This window comes from Patella vulgata, chromosome 8 (assembly GCF_932274485.2).
Source record: "Patella vulgata chromosome 8, xgPatVulg1.2, whole genome shotgun sequence".
In the NCBI taxonomy this organism is placed as follows: Eukaryota; Metazoa; Mollusca; class Gastropoda; family Patellidae; genus Patella; species Patella vulgata.
Window position 1 is genome coordinate 16,928,844 of NC_065886.2, and position 16,297 is coordinate 16,945,140.

The window sequence follows — 16,297 nt, forward strand, 5'->3', positions numbered from 1 at the left end:
ATATATAAATATTTAACACTGGAATTTCCCGTCATTATACTTATACAGCAAGTATATTCAACGTTGGTCATCGTAGATCTTTATTATTCTTTCCTGCATTATTATTATTGATTTTTTTAATAACCCAAGTAGTGGCTGCTGTAAATAGTATTCCTATACTATGATTGAATATATTCAACAGTGCTGGTTAGTATTTCCTATCTAATTATATATAAGAGGCGGTCTAGAAGAGTCCTGCGGTCGTCCACCGGGTTTCAAGCGTTTGACGTATAAGAATATATATTCCACGGCGTATCAAGCGGCTGGAAAACTTAACTATAATAGTACGTGCACGGGGTACCATGCGGGAGAAATCATATTCTGGAATAAGCTTCTAGGTATCAACTAGGTAACAAGTAGTCTCAGAGTCAACTACTTAATTATCCAGGTATATTCCACGTGGTGTCTATAAGGTGTAATCTTTTTTCTAGAATGCTGTAAGTGGTATCTACTGGGAAAAAAACGGGAGTAATCTCTTCAAAGGACAGATCAAGCCGCCGAAATCGTTAACTAGACAGTACGTTACGCAGGCAAATGATTGAATTAGAATAGTTCACAGTTCTTTGATGGATTTTGTCGTATCTACAAAGGTCTTCGGTGTGTCAAGCATATGGACTTTTAACTAGAGTAATCCTAGCTGTGACGAGCGAAGCCATCTTTTGTTAGAATAGTTATATGGGTGTCTAATGCCAGCCCCGAGTAATCTCGTTCTAAATAATTCGTTTTGCATACTTGTTTTTACACGCCCACATTTCAGAAAGGGTGTATTATGTCGTCACCTATGTCTGTCTGTCCATCCATCAACATTTGACTCAATAACACGACAGAGGTTGCAGTGTGTATTGTGTAGCGCATTGGTGTCACTTGAACCTCAACGGTCTCTCCTCTCTTAGAATCTGCCTGGTGTCTACCCTAGAACGCACATTCTATTAATTATATACTCTCAGATTCACAGCCATTAACATTCTTTTGGCCGATAGCCGCACTATGATTGTCGATATTGTACAGTGTGAAACGCATATTTTTCCATTCTCAATACTTTTTCTATTTACACCATGATGACTGAACTATCTTGTTATAATTTCCATTTGACGTCATTAGAAAATATAGTTGCATCGGAGATAGCCAATTTCCCTTGAACGTAAAATTTAAGACCAATTTTCTATTCCATCGCTGATTGTATAAGTACATTTATGATTTGTTTACACACTCTTTTTTAAGTATTCAATGATTTTCCATAATTTATAATATATTAATAAAATGTTGATATACGAGTATACCATAAAAGACGTAGTTTACTGCATACGTGACCTATTTACAATTTCTTCCTTGTTCTTTCATTTTATTGTTATTTAATAGATCGTTTGCTGTGGGTTTTACCCGCATACACGTGTCGGATCCAAAGGTCCGGGTTCGTATTATTTAAGCTTATTATGTTGGATTATTGTTTATAGTCACGAAACCAGTGTCGTATTTTTGTATTCAACTGTCGACATCGTAAACCAAAATTCGAACTAAAATTAGTAAGCCAATCGACTTCCGCTAAAATCTTCCTAAACAAAAATTTAATTGTGCAAAGATTACCGATTACTAATCGAAATAACACATCGGGTCAACCCAATTCAATTGAATTGCAATCCCCAATTCACAATCTGTCTGTGCGCATTCTGTATATAGGACAGATTGTGAACTAGGGATTGCAATTCTTTGGGCATTCATCTATATGTGCGCTGAGGGGTATACATCTATTATAGATCTATTATAGATGTATACCCCTTAGCGCACATATAGATGAATGCGCAAAGAATTGCAATCCCCAGTTCACAATCTGTCCTATATACAAAATGCGCACGGAGAATGAAGAGCTGAGGAAAATCAAAGAACGATTCTTTATTGAAGGATATACCCCTAAATTAAACATGCATTATGCAAGAGCAAAATCTGCTTATTACAAGTCTTTCTTTAGGCCTGAAATGTTATCTAAATTATCAATTAAACATTAATTAACTTATCCAGACCATAATAAACTCTCGATGTCAAGGCTAGCCTTCGATGTTGGCTGGATTAGATTCCTATATGCCGCTAACGGCCATTGATAATTAAATCAATAAAAGTGGATAATCGAGACTATGCTGTTTATATTAATGATTTTAGTAATGATGACCGAGACTATGCAAAAATTTCACCCGCTTCTTTCTCGGCTCATAGTGGATCAATTTGACTGAAATTTTCAGCAAATTACCTTTACTCTATCTAGTTTTTAACTATTATAGCGAGAACTGCCATCTCTTTATCTTATCTTCCATAATGTATCTTTAAACTGTAACTAACATGAATTCATGTTGACGTCACATTTACTGCGTATGACGCCATGAATCACGTCCCTTGCCATTGTTAACGCTATACCATTAGCAACACAATGTATAAGTTACCCTGATGATCACTATGTTGTGAAACCGGTTGGTAATGAATTTATATGAAGACCAATCTTCAGTTTGTTATTTTTAAAGAATATATATATATAAATTTTAATTGTGTCTGGTTTTACACTAAATGGCCGAAAGTTAGAAGGGACAGCTCTTTGTCGTTGCAAGAATGACATAATGTTGGATATTAGAACTACACTCGCAATGGACAAATGGGCACCGTTAGATCGTTCGTGAATTTACTTTTATGTGAAAATTATTAAATTTTCAAAATTTACGAAGCGAATTTACTTTTATGTGGAAATTATTAAATAATCAATAATCATAGGCTAAGTTAGTATCCTTTAGAACACCGGTAGCAGAACAAAAGTCAAGGTTCATTTGACGCATGCGCAGTAATCCGTACTGAGAACCGTTCTCACTCTCAGTCCTAATAGCGTTAACACTACGAAAATGTAACTGTATTAATGTGGTATGTTTACTATGTCATCAAGAAAATATAACTGCTGTATGGAATGTTTCAAATAAAATGTCGCTAATAAAACAGGTGACTATACTATAGTGGCGCTAGACACTGTTTTAATAAAAGAAATTTAAATTTTAATTCTTTAGTCAATTTAATCAAATTTCAATTTCCAAAAATTGATGAAAAAAAAGATGATCGATGTCCGAAAAATGTCACTCAAAGCGAATTAGTCCGAATGGTATAACCCAGGTCAATTCAGTACAAAAGGAAACAGGGTTGTATTACAGTACTTAGATAAAACTCAAATGCCTATAACTACATACATTTGTGAATAGGCCTATACAATAAGAAAGTAAAGTCGTTGAATAGAAACATACCAGTACATGTCCTGTCGGCTAATTTAAAGGTGATTTGCACGGATTTGAAATGAAATGAAATGAAACGAGGTTAAACGTCCTACTGTTCTGCACCCACTGGGCTAATGGACCCAGAATGCCCCACTTAGTGTGCTTTGAGGGAAATTTTTCCCAGACAGCGGCGCTGTGATTTACTTTTATTTCAAATTCCAGCTCTCCTGTTTTTTTTACGTACTCACTGAACCTCGATTGTTCATGCCACCCGAACAGTTATACCAGGCACCCGTAACCAAGTCGAAAAACCCGATGAATTTTCTCAGCGAACGTAGGAATCGAGAGAGAGAGAGAGAGAGAGATAGAGAGAGAGAGAGAGAGAGAGAGGGAGATGGGGTTTAACGCCCACTCGACACAAACTAGGTCATTTCGGGACTAACATATGGTTGAATTTTATTTCCATAATTCGCTTGCGCGGAGGACGAAGTTGGACAGGCGACCCTACTCCTTGTCACGTACAACCGGGGATTCGAAACCACGCCAGTTGACTCAATGACAGACTTTATGATACAGCACGCACGTGCTACAATTCAGCCATCCAACCCACGTAGGAATCGAACACGCGACTTAGAGGTTAGTGAGCCAACGCCCTACTCACTGAACCACCGTGGCCCCCGGGTACAGAGTTGTCAAAAGGGTAATATCGTGACATTTTAGCGTTGATTTACTCAAACCCCGAGGGACTTGATTGAGGGAGGGTTTAAACTGGAGGAAAGTACAAAATCATATTAAAATGAAAATGAGCAATGTAATTGAGTGGGCATTACTACATAACCTTTCCACCGACGTTATTACATATTACTGTGATCTGGACGTAGTACCCACATCAATAACTACTAAATGACATCTACAGGGAGGCGTAAACATTCACAACAACAAATACAGAGCTTATATGGACATAACAAATATATTATCATTATATATATATATATATTACCTGGCTAACAACACATTTTAAATTTACTTTATAAATTAAGTCCATCTTTAAGCTACGGGTATTGACTTTGTTAATCGAAAGCAATAAAATACAAGTTTTAGTTACTGTAGACAAATTACCAATACTTGAAAACGGCTTAAGAATAGGCGTTGCTATTTATGAAAACATATTGCATTCGACATTCAATTAATCTGAACATAAATAAGTACGCTTAGTCCATTCAAATCTACGGTGGCTGATAAGGGACATGAAAAATAATATCATTTATTTTTTTTTAATATTCACCCAAGTCAATTTTAATATAATTTGTTTTTATTATTTTCACCCAAGTCTATTTTAATTTCCACCCAAGTCATTTGTAATATAATTTGTTTTTTATAATTTTCACCCAAGTCAATTTTAATATAATTTGGTTTTTTTTTGATAATTTCCCCTCTGGCATACTACATTCACTAGCCCAGTCCTGACAGAACAGTAGGACGTTAAACCCTCATTTCATTTCATTGCGTTTCACTGTCAGATCCCGACTAAGATTGTGTCGACTCCTGCACGTTTATTTTCCCACCCGAAAGAATCCCCCTCCCCCGGTACTTTCAAGACCAGCAAAGTCCGGTCAAAATGGCCCATCATTATATTACAAATGACTTGGGTGAAAATTAAAAAAAAAAATTATATTACAAATGGCTTGGGTGAAAATTAAAATTGACTTGGGTGAAAATTATAAAAAAAAAAATTATATTAAAATTGACTTGGGTGGAAATTATAAAAATAAAATTATATTACAAATGACTTGGGTGGAAATTAAAATTGACTTGGGTGAAAATTATAAAAAAAAACAAATTATATTAAAATTGATATTATTTTTCCTGTCCCTTATCAGCCACCGTACATAAACTTATTTAAGACGATTTTAATTTTTTAAATCAAATATCAGGGTCTTTACTATTTCTAGAATTTTTTTCACACACGAGAAGGTTATATCATAGCACAACATCTATCTACAATTTATTAACTGAAGGCTACAATGAACCGAAGTAAATAATGGCAAATGTTATAAAAGGATTAATTGCGGGGTCACTTTTGTGTTTTTATTTTTATGAAATACAGGCTAGGTAAGTATATCACGACTTTATGTCAGACTATTAATAAAATTATATTGATTTTTATTTTATGATCAGTAAGCAAGAAAACGTTTATATTTTCACTCATGCTACGCATTCGTGAAAATATAAGTTTTCTTGCTTCTCGATGAAATAAAATATATTATTCACTCTAAAACGACAAATATCCTTTATATATTATTATTGCATTCGTGGAATTAATTTAGAAATGATAATTTTATAGTATTACACTACCGAGTTTAAATATTAGATATGAATTAATTCCAAATCTAATTGTCAACCAATTGTAGGTAATGACCCTAGTGCACTAAACAGACAAGATACGATAACGCCCGCGTACTACACGATTAATCAATGTTAAGCTTTGTTCAAACTGCCGATGTATGTTGTGAGCAGATCGAAAATAAAACTTAATTCGCAATAACAAAATATCAGTGTGTCTTTGACTTCTTAAAGAACAATTCAGTACTAACACTCCAAAGAGTGTTCCTTCCAGGTGATTCGGTTATTTTACAACTAATAGATCTAAATCACTTTTTTTGTCAAAATATTGACCATAATCATTATATGTACTAGGCTTTTACCAGAGTCTGGTATACCGAAGTTGCCTCAAACTGGATGCTACTGTTGTCCGAGGTGATTTATTATTGTGGTTCAAGAACTTTCTTGACAATCGACAACAATGTTTTATGATAAATAAAACATCTTCGAATTCCAGAGGCATTTTTATTCTGGTATCCAAAGTGCAGCGGTGAAATTTAACCCTATCAAGACAGAAACTTTAACTTTATACAAAATCATAAACACTCTAACTCCACCTTATTAATTGGTGAACCAACATATACATAATACACTTCGAAATGAAGATAAACTAAATAAAATCTGTTACGGTACTGAACCCTTTGTCCAGATCATTTGTTCCATCCAGTATAAGAGAGTGGAATAAAATTGGAAGCCCAAACGGTGAACGCTCTTACGTTTTTAAGGTCACGTCTTATTGAATAAGGTCCCATTTTGTATCAGAGAAAGTAATAGATAGTGAGCGTGGGTTTTTTAAATCACGTTATTAACCCACAAAAAATGTTATCTTTATATTATGTATCATTGTGTATTATTTTAAAGTTTTCAGATTGTATGTATCTTATATACTTTCATTTGTAAATAATGTGGTATATAAGAGTTTATTAATAATAAATAATAATGCCCCCATCCTCTCCCCAGGATACGCTACAGCCTGTCACATATAAACCCCACACAACAAAACTCTTTTTTTTACTATCAAACAAACCTATCCTATGACACTGGATATGGTATGGTAATGTGGTATTAAATACATTATATGTAAAGATTTGACTTTAATTGTCTTTAGGAAAAGTATAAAATTTTACATTACAACGACGGTTTCAGTACGTTTGCCATGTAAAATTGGTTTCATGAGAAAGAATTTAAGTTAATTTATCAATCGTTTACTATGTTAAAGGAGCTAAATCGCTAACATTGGGACCTAGAAATTCACAAAAGTGGGTCGCAACGCATATAATACTGTAATATGAATGTATATAAACTGATTTACATTTAAAGGTTTCCGTTTTTACTCCAATTTCAAATCAGTTATGTTTGGCGAAATAAGTCAGCAATCTCAATCGAGTTCAAATTTCTAGCGTCTAGTTATTCAAGTCTACATAACTCCATTTGATTTGGTGCAATGTGTCTAGCCTCGTCCCTCGAGTCTCTCAATACAACTGGGGCTGAAGCGCATTATGGTACACGATTCGTGTACCAATGTTAAAAAATTATTTTATCTTAAATATCGGATATCAGAAGCTCATCTTTTCCCGGTAAGTTTACATCATCAATGTTGATTTAAACTGACCAATAATTCGTGTTTTCGATGTCGAAGATTTTGGAGGATTTTGAGTTACGGACTTAAGTCCTTTAAACTTGTTTCATTGGAAAGAATTGGGCGTAAATATTGACCGTAAACCAACTAATATATTCTCTTCATTATTTTCTAATTGATGCAACAAAGTTTCAAAAGAAAGTAATGCAAACCTTGTCGTTCACGACTAAGAAATAAATATTGATCAAGCACGCGGATTTTTTACAAAGATATTCCTATAGGAGTAACAAGCCTTGGTAACAAGATCTATTCTAGGTAGAAATTACATCCTCTTCAAACCACCAAGGGTTCTTTAGTTAAAACGTCAGGCCCCTTGAACTATTTTAGATAAATATATAGCCACTTCAAACCACCAGGAGTTCTGTAGTAACACGTCGGGCCCCTTGAACTATTTTAGATAAATATATAGCCACTTGACATCCCAAGATCGGTTATAGGAAGAGAACCTACGGAGCCCATTAAGTGCACTGTTCCACTCTAACATAATTATTTCATACACGATTCCACTCTTATATACGGAGCTATGGAGTCCCTTAAGCGCACGATTCCACTCTTATATAATTATTTCGTTTAAACGTTATATCAATTAGTTTAAACGAAATATTAATTCGTTTAAGCGAATAAAGCTAGAGACCACGATTGTTTTTTTAAAAACATATTTTATTTTTAAATTTGGTCATTCGTCGACGTGTTAAATCGTAAATAGTTGAAACGAAATAAATAATTCTTTGAAACGAAATAAATAAATCGTTCATATATAATTATATAAGAGTGGAATCGTGAACTGAAGGGGCTCCGCATATAAAAGTGCTATCGTGCACTTAAGGGCCTCCGTAGTATCACTTTCTAAAATAGTACTTGCATGTCATGTGACCAGGATCTTTATTCGGATAACCTAAATCAGTATCATGAGAACAAAGTCGTTACCTGCATTAGTTCAAGTCATAACAAACGGGAGTTTTAAACATTATGAATTCTTAGAACCCCTCATTCATATTACATACATGTTCAAACAAGAACTTCCTGGTGTCGTATATTACACCATTTACCTTGTTACCTTTCATCGCACATATTATTTTTGTCTTTGATTGTATCAACATTATAAATCTAACATTTTAACATGTATGTAATATTGTATTGTTACAGTGATTATTACAACCGAAGATTTATCGTAAACAGTCTCTAATTGAATGTGTATCTAATAGTTTTATTGATATTAACATGGAGCAGGTCCAAGAACAAGGGCATCTAGAGACCTTTGTTGGACTTGAATTTGCAAGCCATTTCGCATAGATGGTACTATAATTTAACAGGAAAAGGGTGGTAGTACATTTAATGTTTCTTCAACACAATGTTGGGTCATTTTCAGAAAAAAAAATGCTTTATATTTAGTGTGTAATGCAAATTAGGGCAAGTTTTCCCGGATAGCAAATTTTCCACCTCCTCTTCTTCTATTTTACACTGGTTTCCCCTTGTCAGTGATGCAGGACGGAGGGCCTGACAAGGACAACTGTCTAGTCCTTCGGATGAAACGAAAAACTGACATTGGAATGCACGTAAAAGATCCCTTGGCAGTTGGAATTCGATATAAGAGTAGGCGATAGTGCCGCTGCCCGGGCAAAATTTTCCTCATAGCACACTGTATGGCGTATGTCTGTCTTCATTAGCCCAGTATAGGAGCAGAACAGTAGGACGTTAAACCCCATTTCATTTCTATTTTACACCGTCATGGATTCTTTCACACACATGCCAATATGTACACCTGTCAATTACTCAATCAAGTAATAATGGTGTCATTATTAATATGGCTTCTTACATATGGCGGGGTATCGGGCTAAAAATGCGATCTATAGTAAAAAGTAGAAAATGAAAAGTCAAATGAAAAGTCAAAAGTAAAAAGTAGAAAATCAAAGGAAAAAAAAAAACTCTCATCTAAAAGGGTATTTTAATGGTGGAAATCTGTAACAAAATTAACAAATTTTTCAACTTTAAACCGTTAGAATTCTACATGTACTTTCATGGACATAATGTTAACTTTCTTCAATCAATCAACAGAGCGCAAATTTCAAACGCATAATTCTCAATACTTAAATATTTCAGATTCGTCGGCTCGCCAGAAAACGGCGAAGTGTCGAAATACGATAACAAATGAATAAATAACAATCAAGGAGTTAAGAACACTATATAAAGACCTGTTGTGTCTTTCATTTATTGCAGGTCTAATTACATAATGAATGAATGAACTGAGGTTTAAGCACTACTTTTCTGAAGATGGGATTATACAGAAAAAATAATAGGAGGTGTTTAGCAATTTAGCGGCGGAGGAAAGCCAGAGGACCTGGAGAAAATCCACGAGATTTGACAGACGGCCCTACTGATTGTCATGTACAATCTGAGAATCGAAACATCACCACTTGACTCAATGACAGGCCTTATGAGACAACGCACGCCTTAGACTTTAGACCATTTGACATAGTTTTCACCGTTCTTTACACCCGTCAATACTTTTAGATAACTGGAGCGATAGTTTATACCAGAAGTTTAGTAGCTGAAATTCCCGAGTAGAAAATATCAAGATCACCATCATCAAACTAATAGGCCCAGTGACTTGAACACTGAAGGACATTCACTGCATTTTATTAGTGCAAAGAAAAGTTAAATTATACCAAATTAAAACAGTGTTAATTATTTACAAATGTATTTACAAAAATAAGGCACACATTTTAGATAAGGTTTTATAGAACCGGAACCTAGTAGCCCACTTGGTGGCATCGTACTGCTCCCGTGGAGCGATCAACTGTGTAGCCTTAAATTCGGGAAAAAGCGTTTGCACGTCACTCCCATATTGGTAGGAGAACTCTTTGTTGGTGGGGTGCTGTTATCGACTTTAGCATATCTCATTAAAGTTTGCATTCACGGGATCGATGCCTAGATATTTAAAAACGGACAGATGACAGCAATATTTCGAGGCCTATAACTTGGTGTCAATTAACAAGCCAAACAACTCGGATCACCTGAAACCACTTTTTATTCGAAGAATCAAGCCAGCTAACTAGATTTTGTTCTACTGCTGTATTTCGCGATTACTTAAATAATATGAAAAATAATTTACTTTTGAAAGCAAAACATTTCATTACTAAAAATCCAAATAATTAATCAACATACATCTCTTTTGAATCGGCTTTATTTATATTTATGTATTCAGCTTCCTGTTTGATCACGTCTTCATTAGCCTGGCTGGTGCAGAAAAGTAGAACGTTAAACTCCAGTTCATTCATTCATTCCTGCACGATGTAATGAGACCTACCACAGTGTTAGCAAAATTATGTATTTTTGTGTCTGTCAAAGTTTACTTGACAAATGAATAATAACGGTATAAAAGGTATAAGAAATATTTGAATCCCGAATAACGAAACAGAAAGTGTTTCCTTATTAGGGATTACAATATTGAATAATGAAACAGGATAATTACCGTTTTAAATTTTAAGCTTAAAATTGGTTGGCACACATGCGTGATAGAGGCCGTATTCTATAATGGACAGAACTTGTTGATTTTGAAGACTTATACCAATTGACAAACACCGCATAAAATTGATCAATAATAAAAGAGTTTCCTTTTAGATATATAAGGCGTTTGAACTAAATACCTTTCAGATAATATAGAGTTTAATTCTGTATCATATGTACTTTTTCCTAAAGCGATTTAAAAAATAATCTACGTAGTAGTATAAAGATTTATAATTCGTTTCTTTTTATCGAATCTATCCGTCCACAAATTGTCTCGTAATAATAATTGGCAATTGTTTGCAGGCAGATCAAGTTCAATATCAGACCAAAAAGTTACAATGAGTCAAACCAATTGCTTCAAGTCAATAGCTTAACATATTTCTAGTTCTTATCTGTCAACAGATACCAGACAATAGTTATAGTCCTTTGTCAAATTTACCAGTGTCTTTATTCATTTTTTAAAAATTAGCTGTTACTAAAAGAAAAATTTATTCCATCTTTTATAAAAGCCGCAATTAGTGCCGGATTAAGATTCATGGGGGCGCTGTCGCACTTAAGGCAACTCGGTTAAATTAATATTGAAATTGAATTATATAAAACCTATTATTGGTTATTATTTATTGATTTGAATAACAATGTAGATTAAACAGACAAGTACAATCTCAATCCTCAATAATATCAAACTCTCATTCAGTGAGCTCCAATCATATAAGTTGTTAATAATAATAATAATAACAATAATAATAATAACCAGAACTGCGATGCAGTAATGACGGGTTTCACCCTTGAACTTATATATGTCACTTCCGGTACCTCGTTACCCTTGAACTTATGTCACTTCCGATTCAAATGAAACCGTTTAACTGATTTCCACATAGGCATTGAACACGTGTTATAAGATGGATGCAAAATCGGAATGGCACAAAAACAAAACCGAAATTAAAGAAACTGAGTCCGACTTTTTTGCGCCTTTTGTAGGGGCATTTATCTTGTTCTATTAGATTTGCAAAAAATAACATTTGTTAGCGAAATAAAGTTCCGACTCGAAAAATTAGAGTTTTTAGCAAAATTGCGTCACATCCGGTGCCGATAGAAAACTCTATCGGAAATAAAAAAATCAGAATTTGCACCATGGAACACATGAACTTTGTTTTATACCAATCGGACAATAAATAATGAATCTAGAACTGATAAACTGATTTAGCCAATAGCGGCCTAGACAAAATATCGAGACAAACATTTTTTGCTCAATTCAGACGACCCTTTAACCCTGGGTAACATGGCATAAAAATATTCATTAATAAAAAATGCTTTTGTCAAAATTTAAATTTTCAAAACTTGGCGCCTCATATTTCCGAAGATTGGTCAAATATCAAAAATCTAAAGAACCGTAGCCATGTGCCATGTCTTCGGCTATGCTAAAATGTATCAAATTTTAAAATCCGACGATTATTGTTAAAATTACGGCAATATTTTAAAAAACGACAACTTCTGTGATTTTGGACATTTCGCATTGTCGCAGAACGTTCAAAATAGCTTTATACTCTAAGTGACGCCTACTTTCCCAGTGAAACTCCTTATTCATTCATTCAATACAAATAAATTAGACTATCAAAATGAATTATTTTTGGCCTTCCAAATTATCAAATTCAACACCTTCAACGAATTCAAAATGCTGCCCCCAGAGTTTTGACAATCTGACCACATCACCTCGATCCTGGAAAATCTACATTGGCTCCTAGTTCAACAACAAATCAAGTTTAGAATAATACTGTTGACTTTCAAGGCGTTACATGATCTATCACCAAAGTATATCAAAGATCTGATTACCCCACATAAATCCACAAGAACTCTTAGATCCACGGATAAACAATTTCTGTATCAACCATCAGTGAATCTTAAAATAACAAAAATGATTTTCTCGTTCTCTGCTCCTCTCTTATGGAATTCGCCGCCTTACAACATTAGAACCACTGACTCCCTAGATGCATTCAAAGCTCAGCTAAAGAAGTTCCTTTTTACAGAAGCGTTTACGTAGTTCAATCGAGAAAACTTGAAAAGCGCAATAGAAACGTCTGTTTTAGTATTATCGCGCTATATAAATAGAGGATTATTATTACTATTATTATTTCGAAGTGTTTTTCTTAATATGGAGGAAAATGAATACATTAAAACAAATACTAAATTCCGAAATTTAGTTAACTCTCTATTACCGTTAATGTTCCCTTTACTATTAAGTTTTCTGCATTTTGGTTTTAATCAAAATTTAAGCAAGACCATATTCTTTACCCCAGATGAAGGCATCCGGTGTTTTCGCTAATATTTAATTTCATGCCAACTTCACACTTGTATTTATTATAAATATAGCATTTACTTGACAATTATCAAAATTATAATCTGGCCCTAAATCGAGTTTGCGCAAACATTTTGCTTGGAACTCTCGGGATTTGTATTCCTGGTGTTATAAGCTTTAAACAAATGTGTAGTTTCTTTAGCAGGAAGGGCCTTGTAGCAGGAAGGGGAACTTCGCGCATTTAAATCTATAACCCCCTTTTACACTTGGCCGCGATAAGCGTGCCGTTCCCGGCACGGTATCAGGCAGCGATAAATTTCAAGAAATTTACCCGTTTACATTACTCTAACATAACCGATCTAGGAACCGTGCCTGACACACCAAATGAGGAATTCATCACAGAAAAGTTAATTTCAATCCCCACGCAAATTAGCCGGATGAAAACCATTATGTTGCTTGATTTAGCTTGAGCAGCCATTTTGACAGAACTGATGACAGAACTGTCAAAGTTCGAGGGAAAAAAGGTCAAGGTTCGTTTGGCGCATAAGTAGTAATCCGTACTCAAACAGTGCTCAGACCGGATAGCATTTACACTATGAAAATTAACCGCGCCCTACCGAGACTACCTCACTTCATGATACTCAGTACGGCAAGCTTATGTTTGACCCGTTTACACTACAAACAAAATAACTGTGCCGTGCCTGGTACCGTGCGCTTAAAATTTGTGATGTTATCGGACTTTTATAACTATATTACAAAACGGTGGAATCTAGATCTTTTCTATTTCATTTGCAGTAGCCATGTTTGTACAGCACTAGAATCCTTCCAAGAGAAATACGATGAAAACTGTGGGATTTTGGGTACTGGTTGGAAGCGATGCACAAAATATAGGTAAGATATTGTGATTGTATTTTAGCTGAATTTCCTGTACTAAACAAATTTTACTACAATGGTTATCATTTAAGAACTGGTTCTACCAATTGAACATGATACCACGTTAAGGTTTTAATGATAAAAAAAGCCAGTATTGCTGGTTACATTTTTACTACAACTATTATTTGACTAGGTCAGAAATGTGACAGCTGTGTTCCATATGTACCACAAAAAGTACATGCAAATTATAAGCGATAATCAAAGACAAAGCGTCAATAAAACGAAGAACAAATGCGAGTAAACAGTAAGAGGACTATCAAAGTCCTAACAAACTAGAAGTATCAGTTATCCATAGTAAATTAGGCAATGACATAGCTAACTTCAAAATAAGAAGCAGATCTGGGGCCCTTCGCGGTACATTGTTGTAATAAAACGCCACCTCCCCCCCCCCCAGAAAAATCGTAGATCAGCGCATTTTTGTTTACGTTTCCGAATGGATTGGACAAGAAGAATATATCCGAAATGGAATCATGTCATACCAGGTTTACGTTATTCATATAGATAGTTACATTTTGTGTATTACCACCCTATGGAAAATTAGGTATTATTATAATGATCCAGTTATTAGAAGGGACAGGATGCTATAATATCCCGTGATACGGTTAAAATTGTCTGTACGAACTTATACGATTGACAGTGTTGAAATTTTTTTTCCAGAGCACAATATAGGACTAGAAGTTTTTGTTGCACTGGGTGGAAATCAATTGGTTCTGATTTGGCGTGTGATCATGGTAAATATATTTTATATTATTAGGTCTATTACCTGCCGGTAGTAAAGATGCACTTCCTCATACAAATTAATAGAGTTAACTACCCTTAGTAAACCGTCTTAATTAAGCCAGTCGGTATACTAAAGTACTACGTTAAATCGCACTTCATTTCACCCTTATTAAAGGGTAAACATATTTATTTCACATTTTTGGCGTGCCTTGCCTTGTCCATGGTTGTGATATTGTGTATTGATAAAATATCGATAAAATCACCCTATAAAATTATTTTTATTTGATATATGGAATGGTTTGTTGGCTCACTGGATAGTGTGTGTGTGGAAGTACGTATTCGTGTTCTTTTTGTTATATATCATTTATTGTTATTTTGTTGGGTTCTTTTAAATGTTAAACAAACTTGGAATTAACTTAGGAATAAACGAGCTAGGAAGCTTAGAGAATCCCCTTCAATAAGCGTAACGAAGTTCAACGATGTGTTCTGACCAACAAATAGAGTGCAATTTATAATTGAATGGACCAAATGTTGTTTATCAATAGTCAGACAGTAATCTTTATGGCAGTGTGAACTTAGCTCAATTTTCGTTTTTCATTTTTTGATATTGGTGAATAACGAAAAACGAGCTACTCGTTTTTCGATATTGGCGAATAACGAAAAACAACTAGCTATCGAAAAACGAAAATCGAGCTAACTTCACACTGCCATAAATATTACTGTCTGACTATTGATAAACAAATTATGTGGATTCACATAAAAAAGCTCTTTATACTTGTTTTTTTCATACTCGTTTTTCGATATTCAAACTTAAATCTCAAAAAAGCAGATTTGATGGATGTATATCTACAAAATGTATCCAAAACTCACTTGATTAAATACGTTTTCTAAAACGAACTAAATATATCATAAATGTGGATGCCTGAGCATCTTGAATCTCAAAAACTTGAATCTCAAAAACTTGAATCTCAAAAAGGTAGATGTAATGGATGTGCATCGACAGAATGTCTCCAAAACACATTTGATTAAACCAGTTTTGTAAAACGAACTAAATTTATCGTAATAGAGGATGCCTGAGCAGTGTATTCACATAAAAACTGCTCTTTCTCCTTGTTTTTTTTATATTGGCGAATCTCGAACTCGTTTTTAGATATTCAGGCTTGAATGTCAAAAATACAGATTTTAATCATGTATATCTACAGAATGTCTCCAAAACACATTTGATTATATAAGTATTCTAAAAGGAACTAAAACTATCATAAATGAGGATGTCTGAGCAGTGGATTCACATAAAACTGATATTTCTCTTTGTTTTTTGATATTGGCGAGTCTCGAAAAACGACTCGTTTTTCGATATTCAAACTTGAATCTCAAAAAAGTAGATTTAATGGATGTACATCGACAGGATGTCTCCAAAACACATTTTATAAAATCAGTTTTGTAAAACGAACTTAATATATCGTAATAGAGGATGCCTGAGAAGTGGATTCACGTAAAAAATCCTCTTTCTTCCTGTTTTTTTTATATTGGCGAATGTCGAAAATT

General features: G+C 34.3%; 1 protein-coding gene across 1 annotated transcript in view; it reads left to right on the forward strand.

Moving 5' to 3' along the window:
• Window positions 1-16,297, forward strand: part of LOC126830718 (uncharacterized) — a 52,630-nt gene that overhangs the window by 4,005 nt on the left and 32,328 nt on the right. The gene's annotated exons all lie outside the window — the stretch shown is intronic.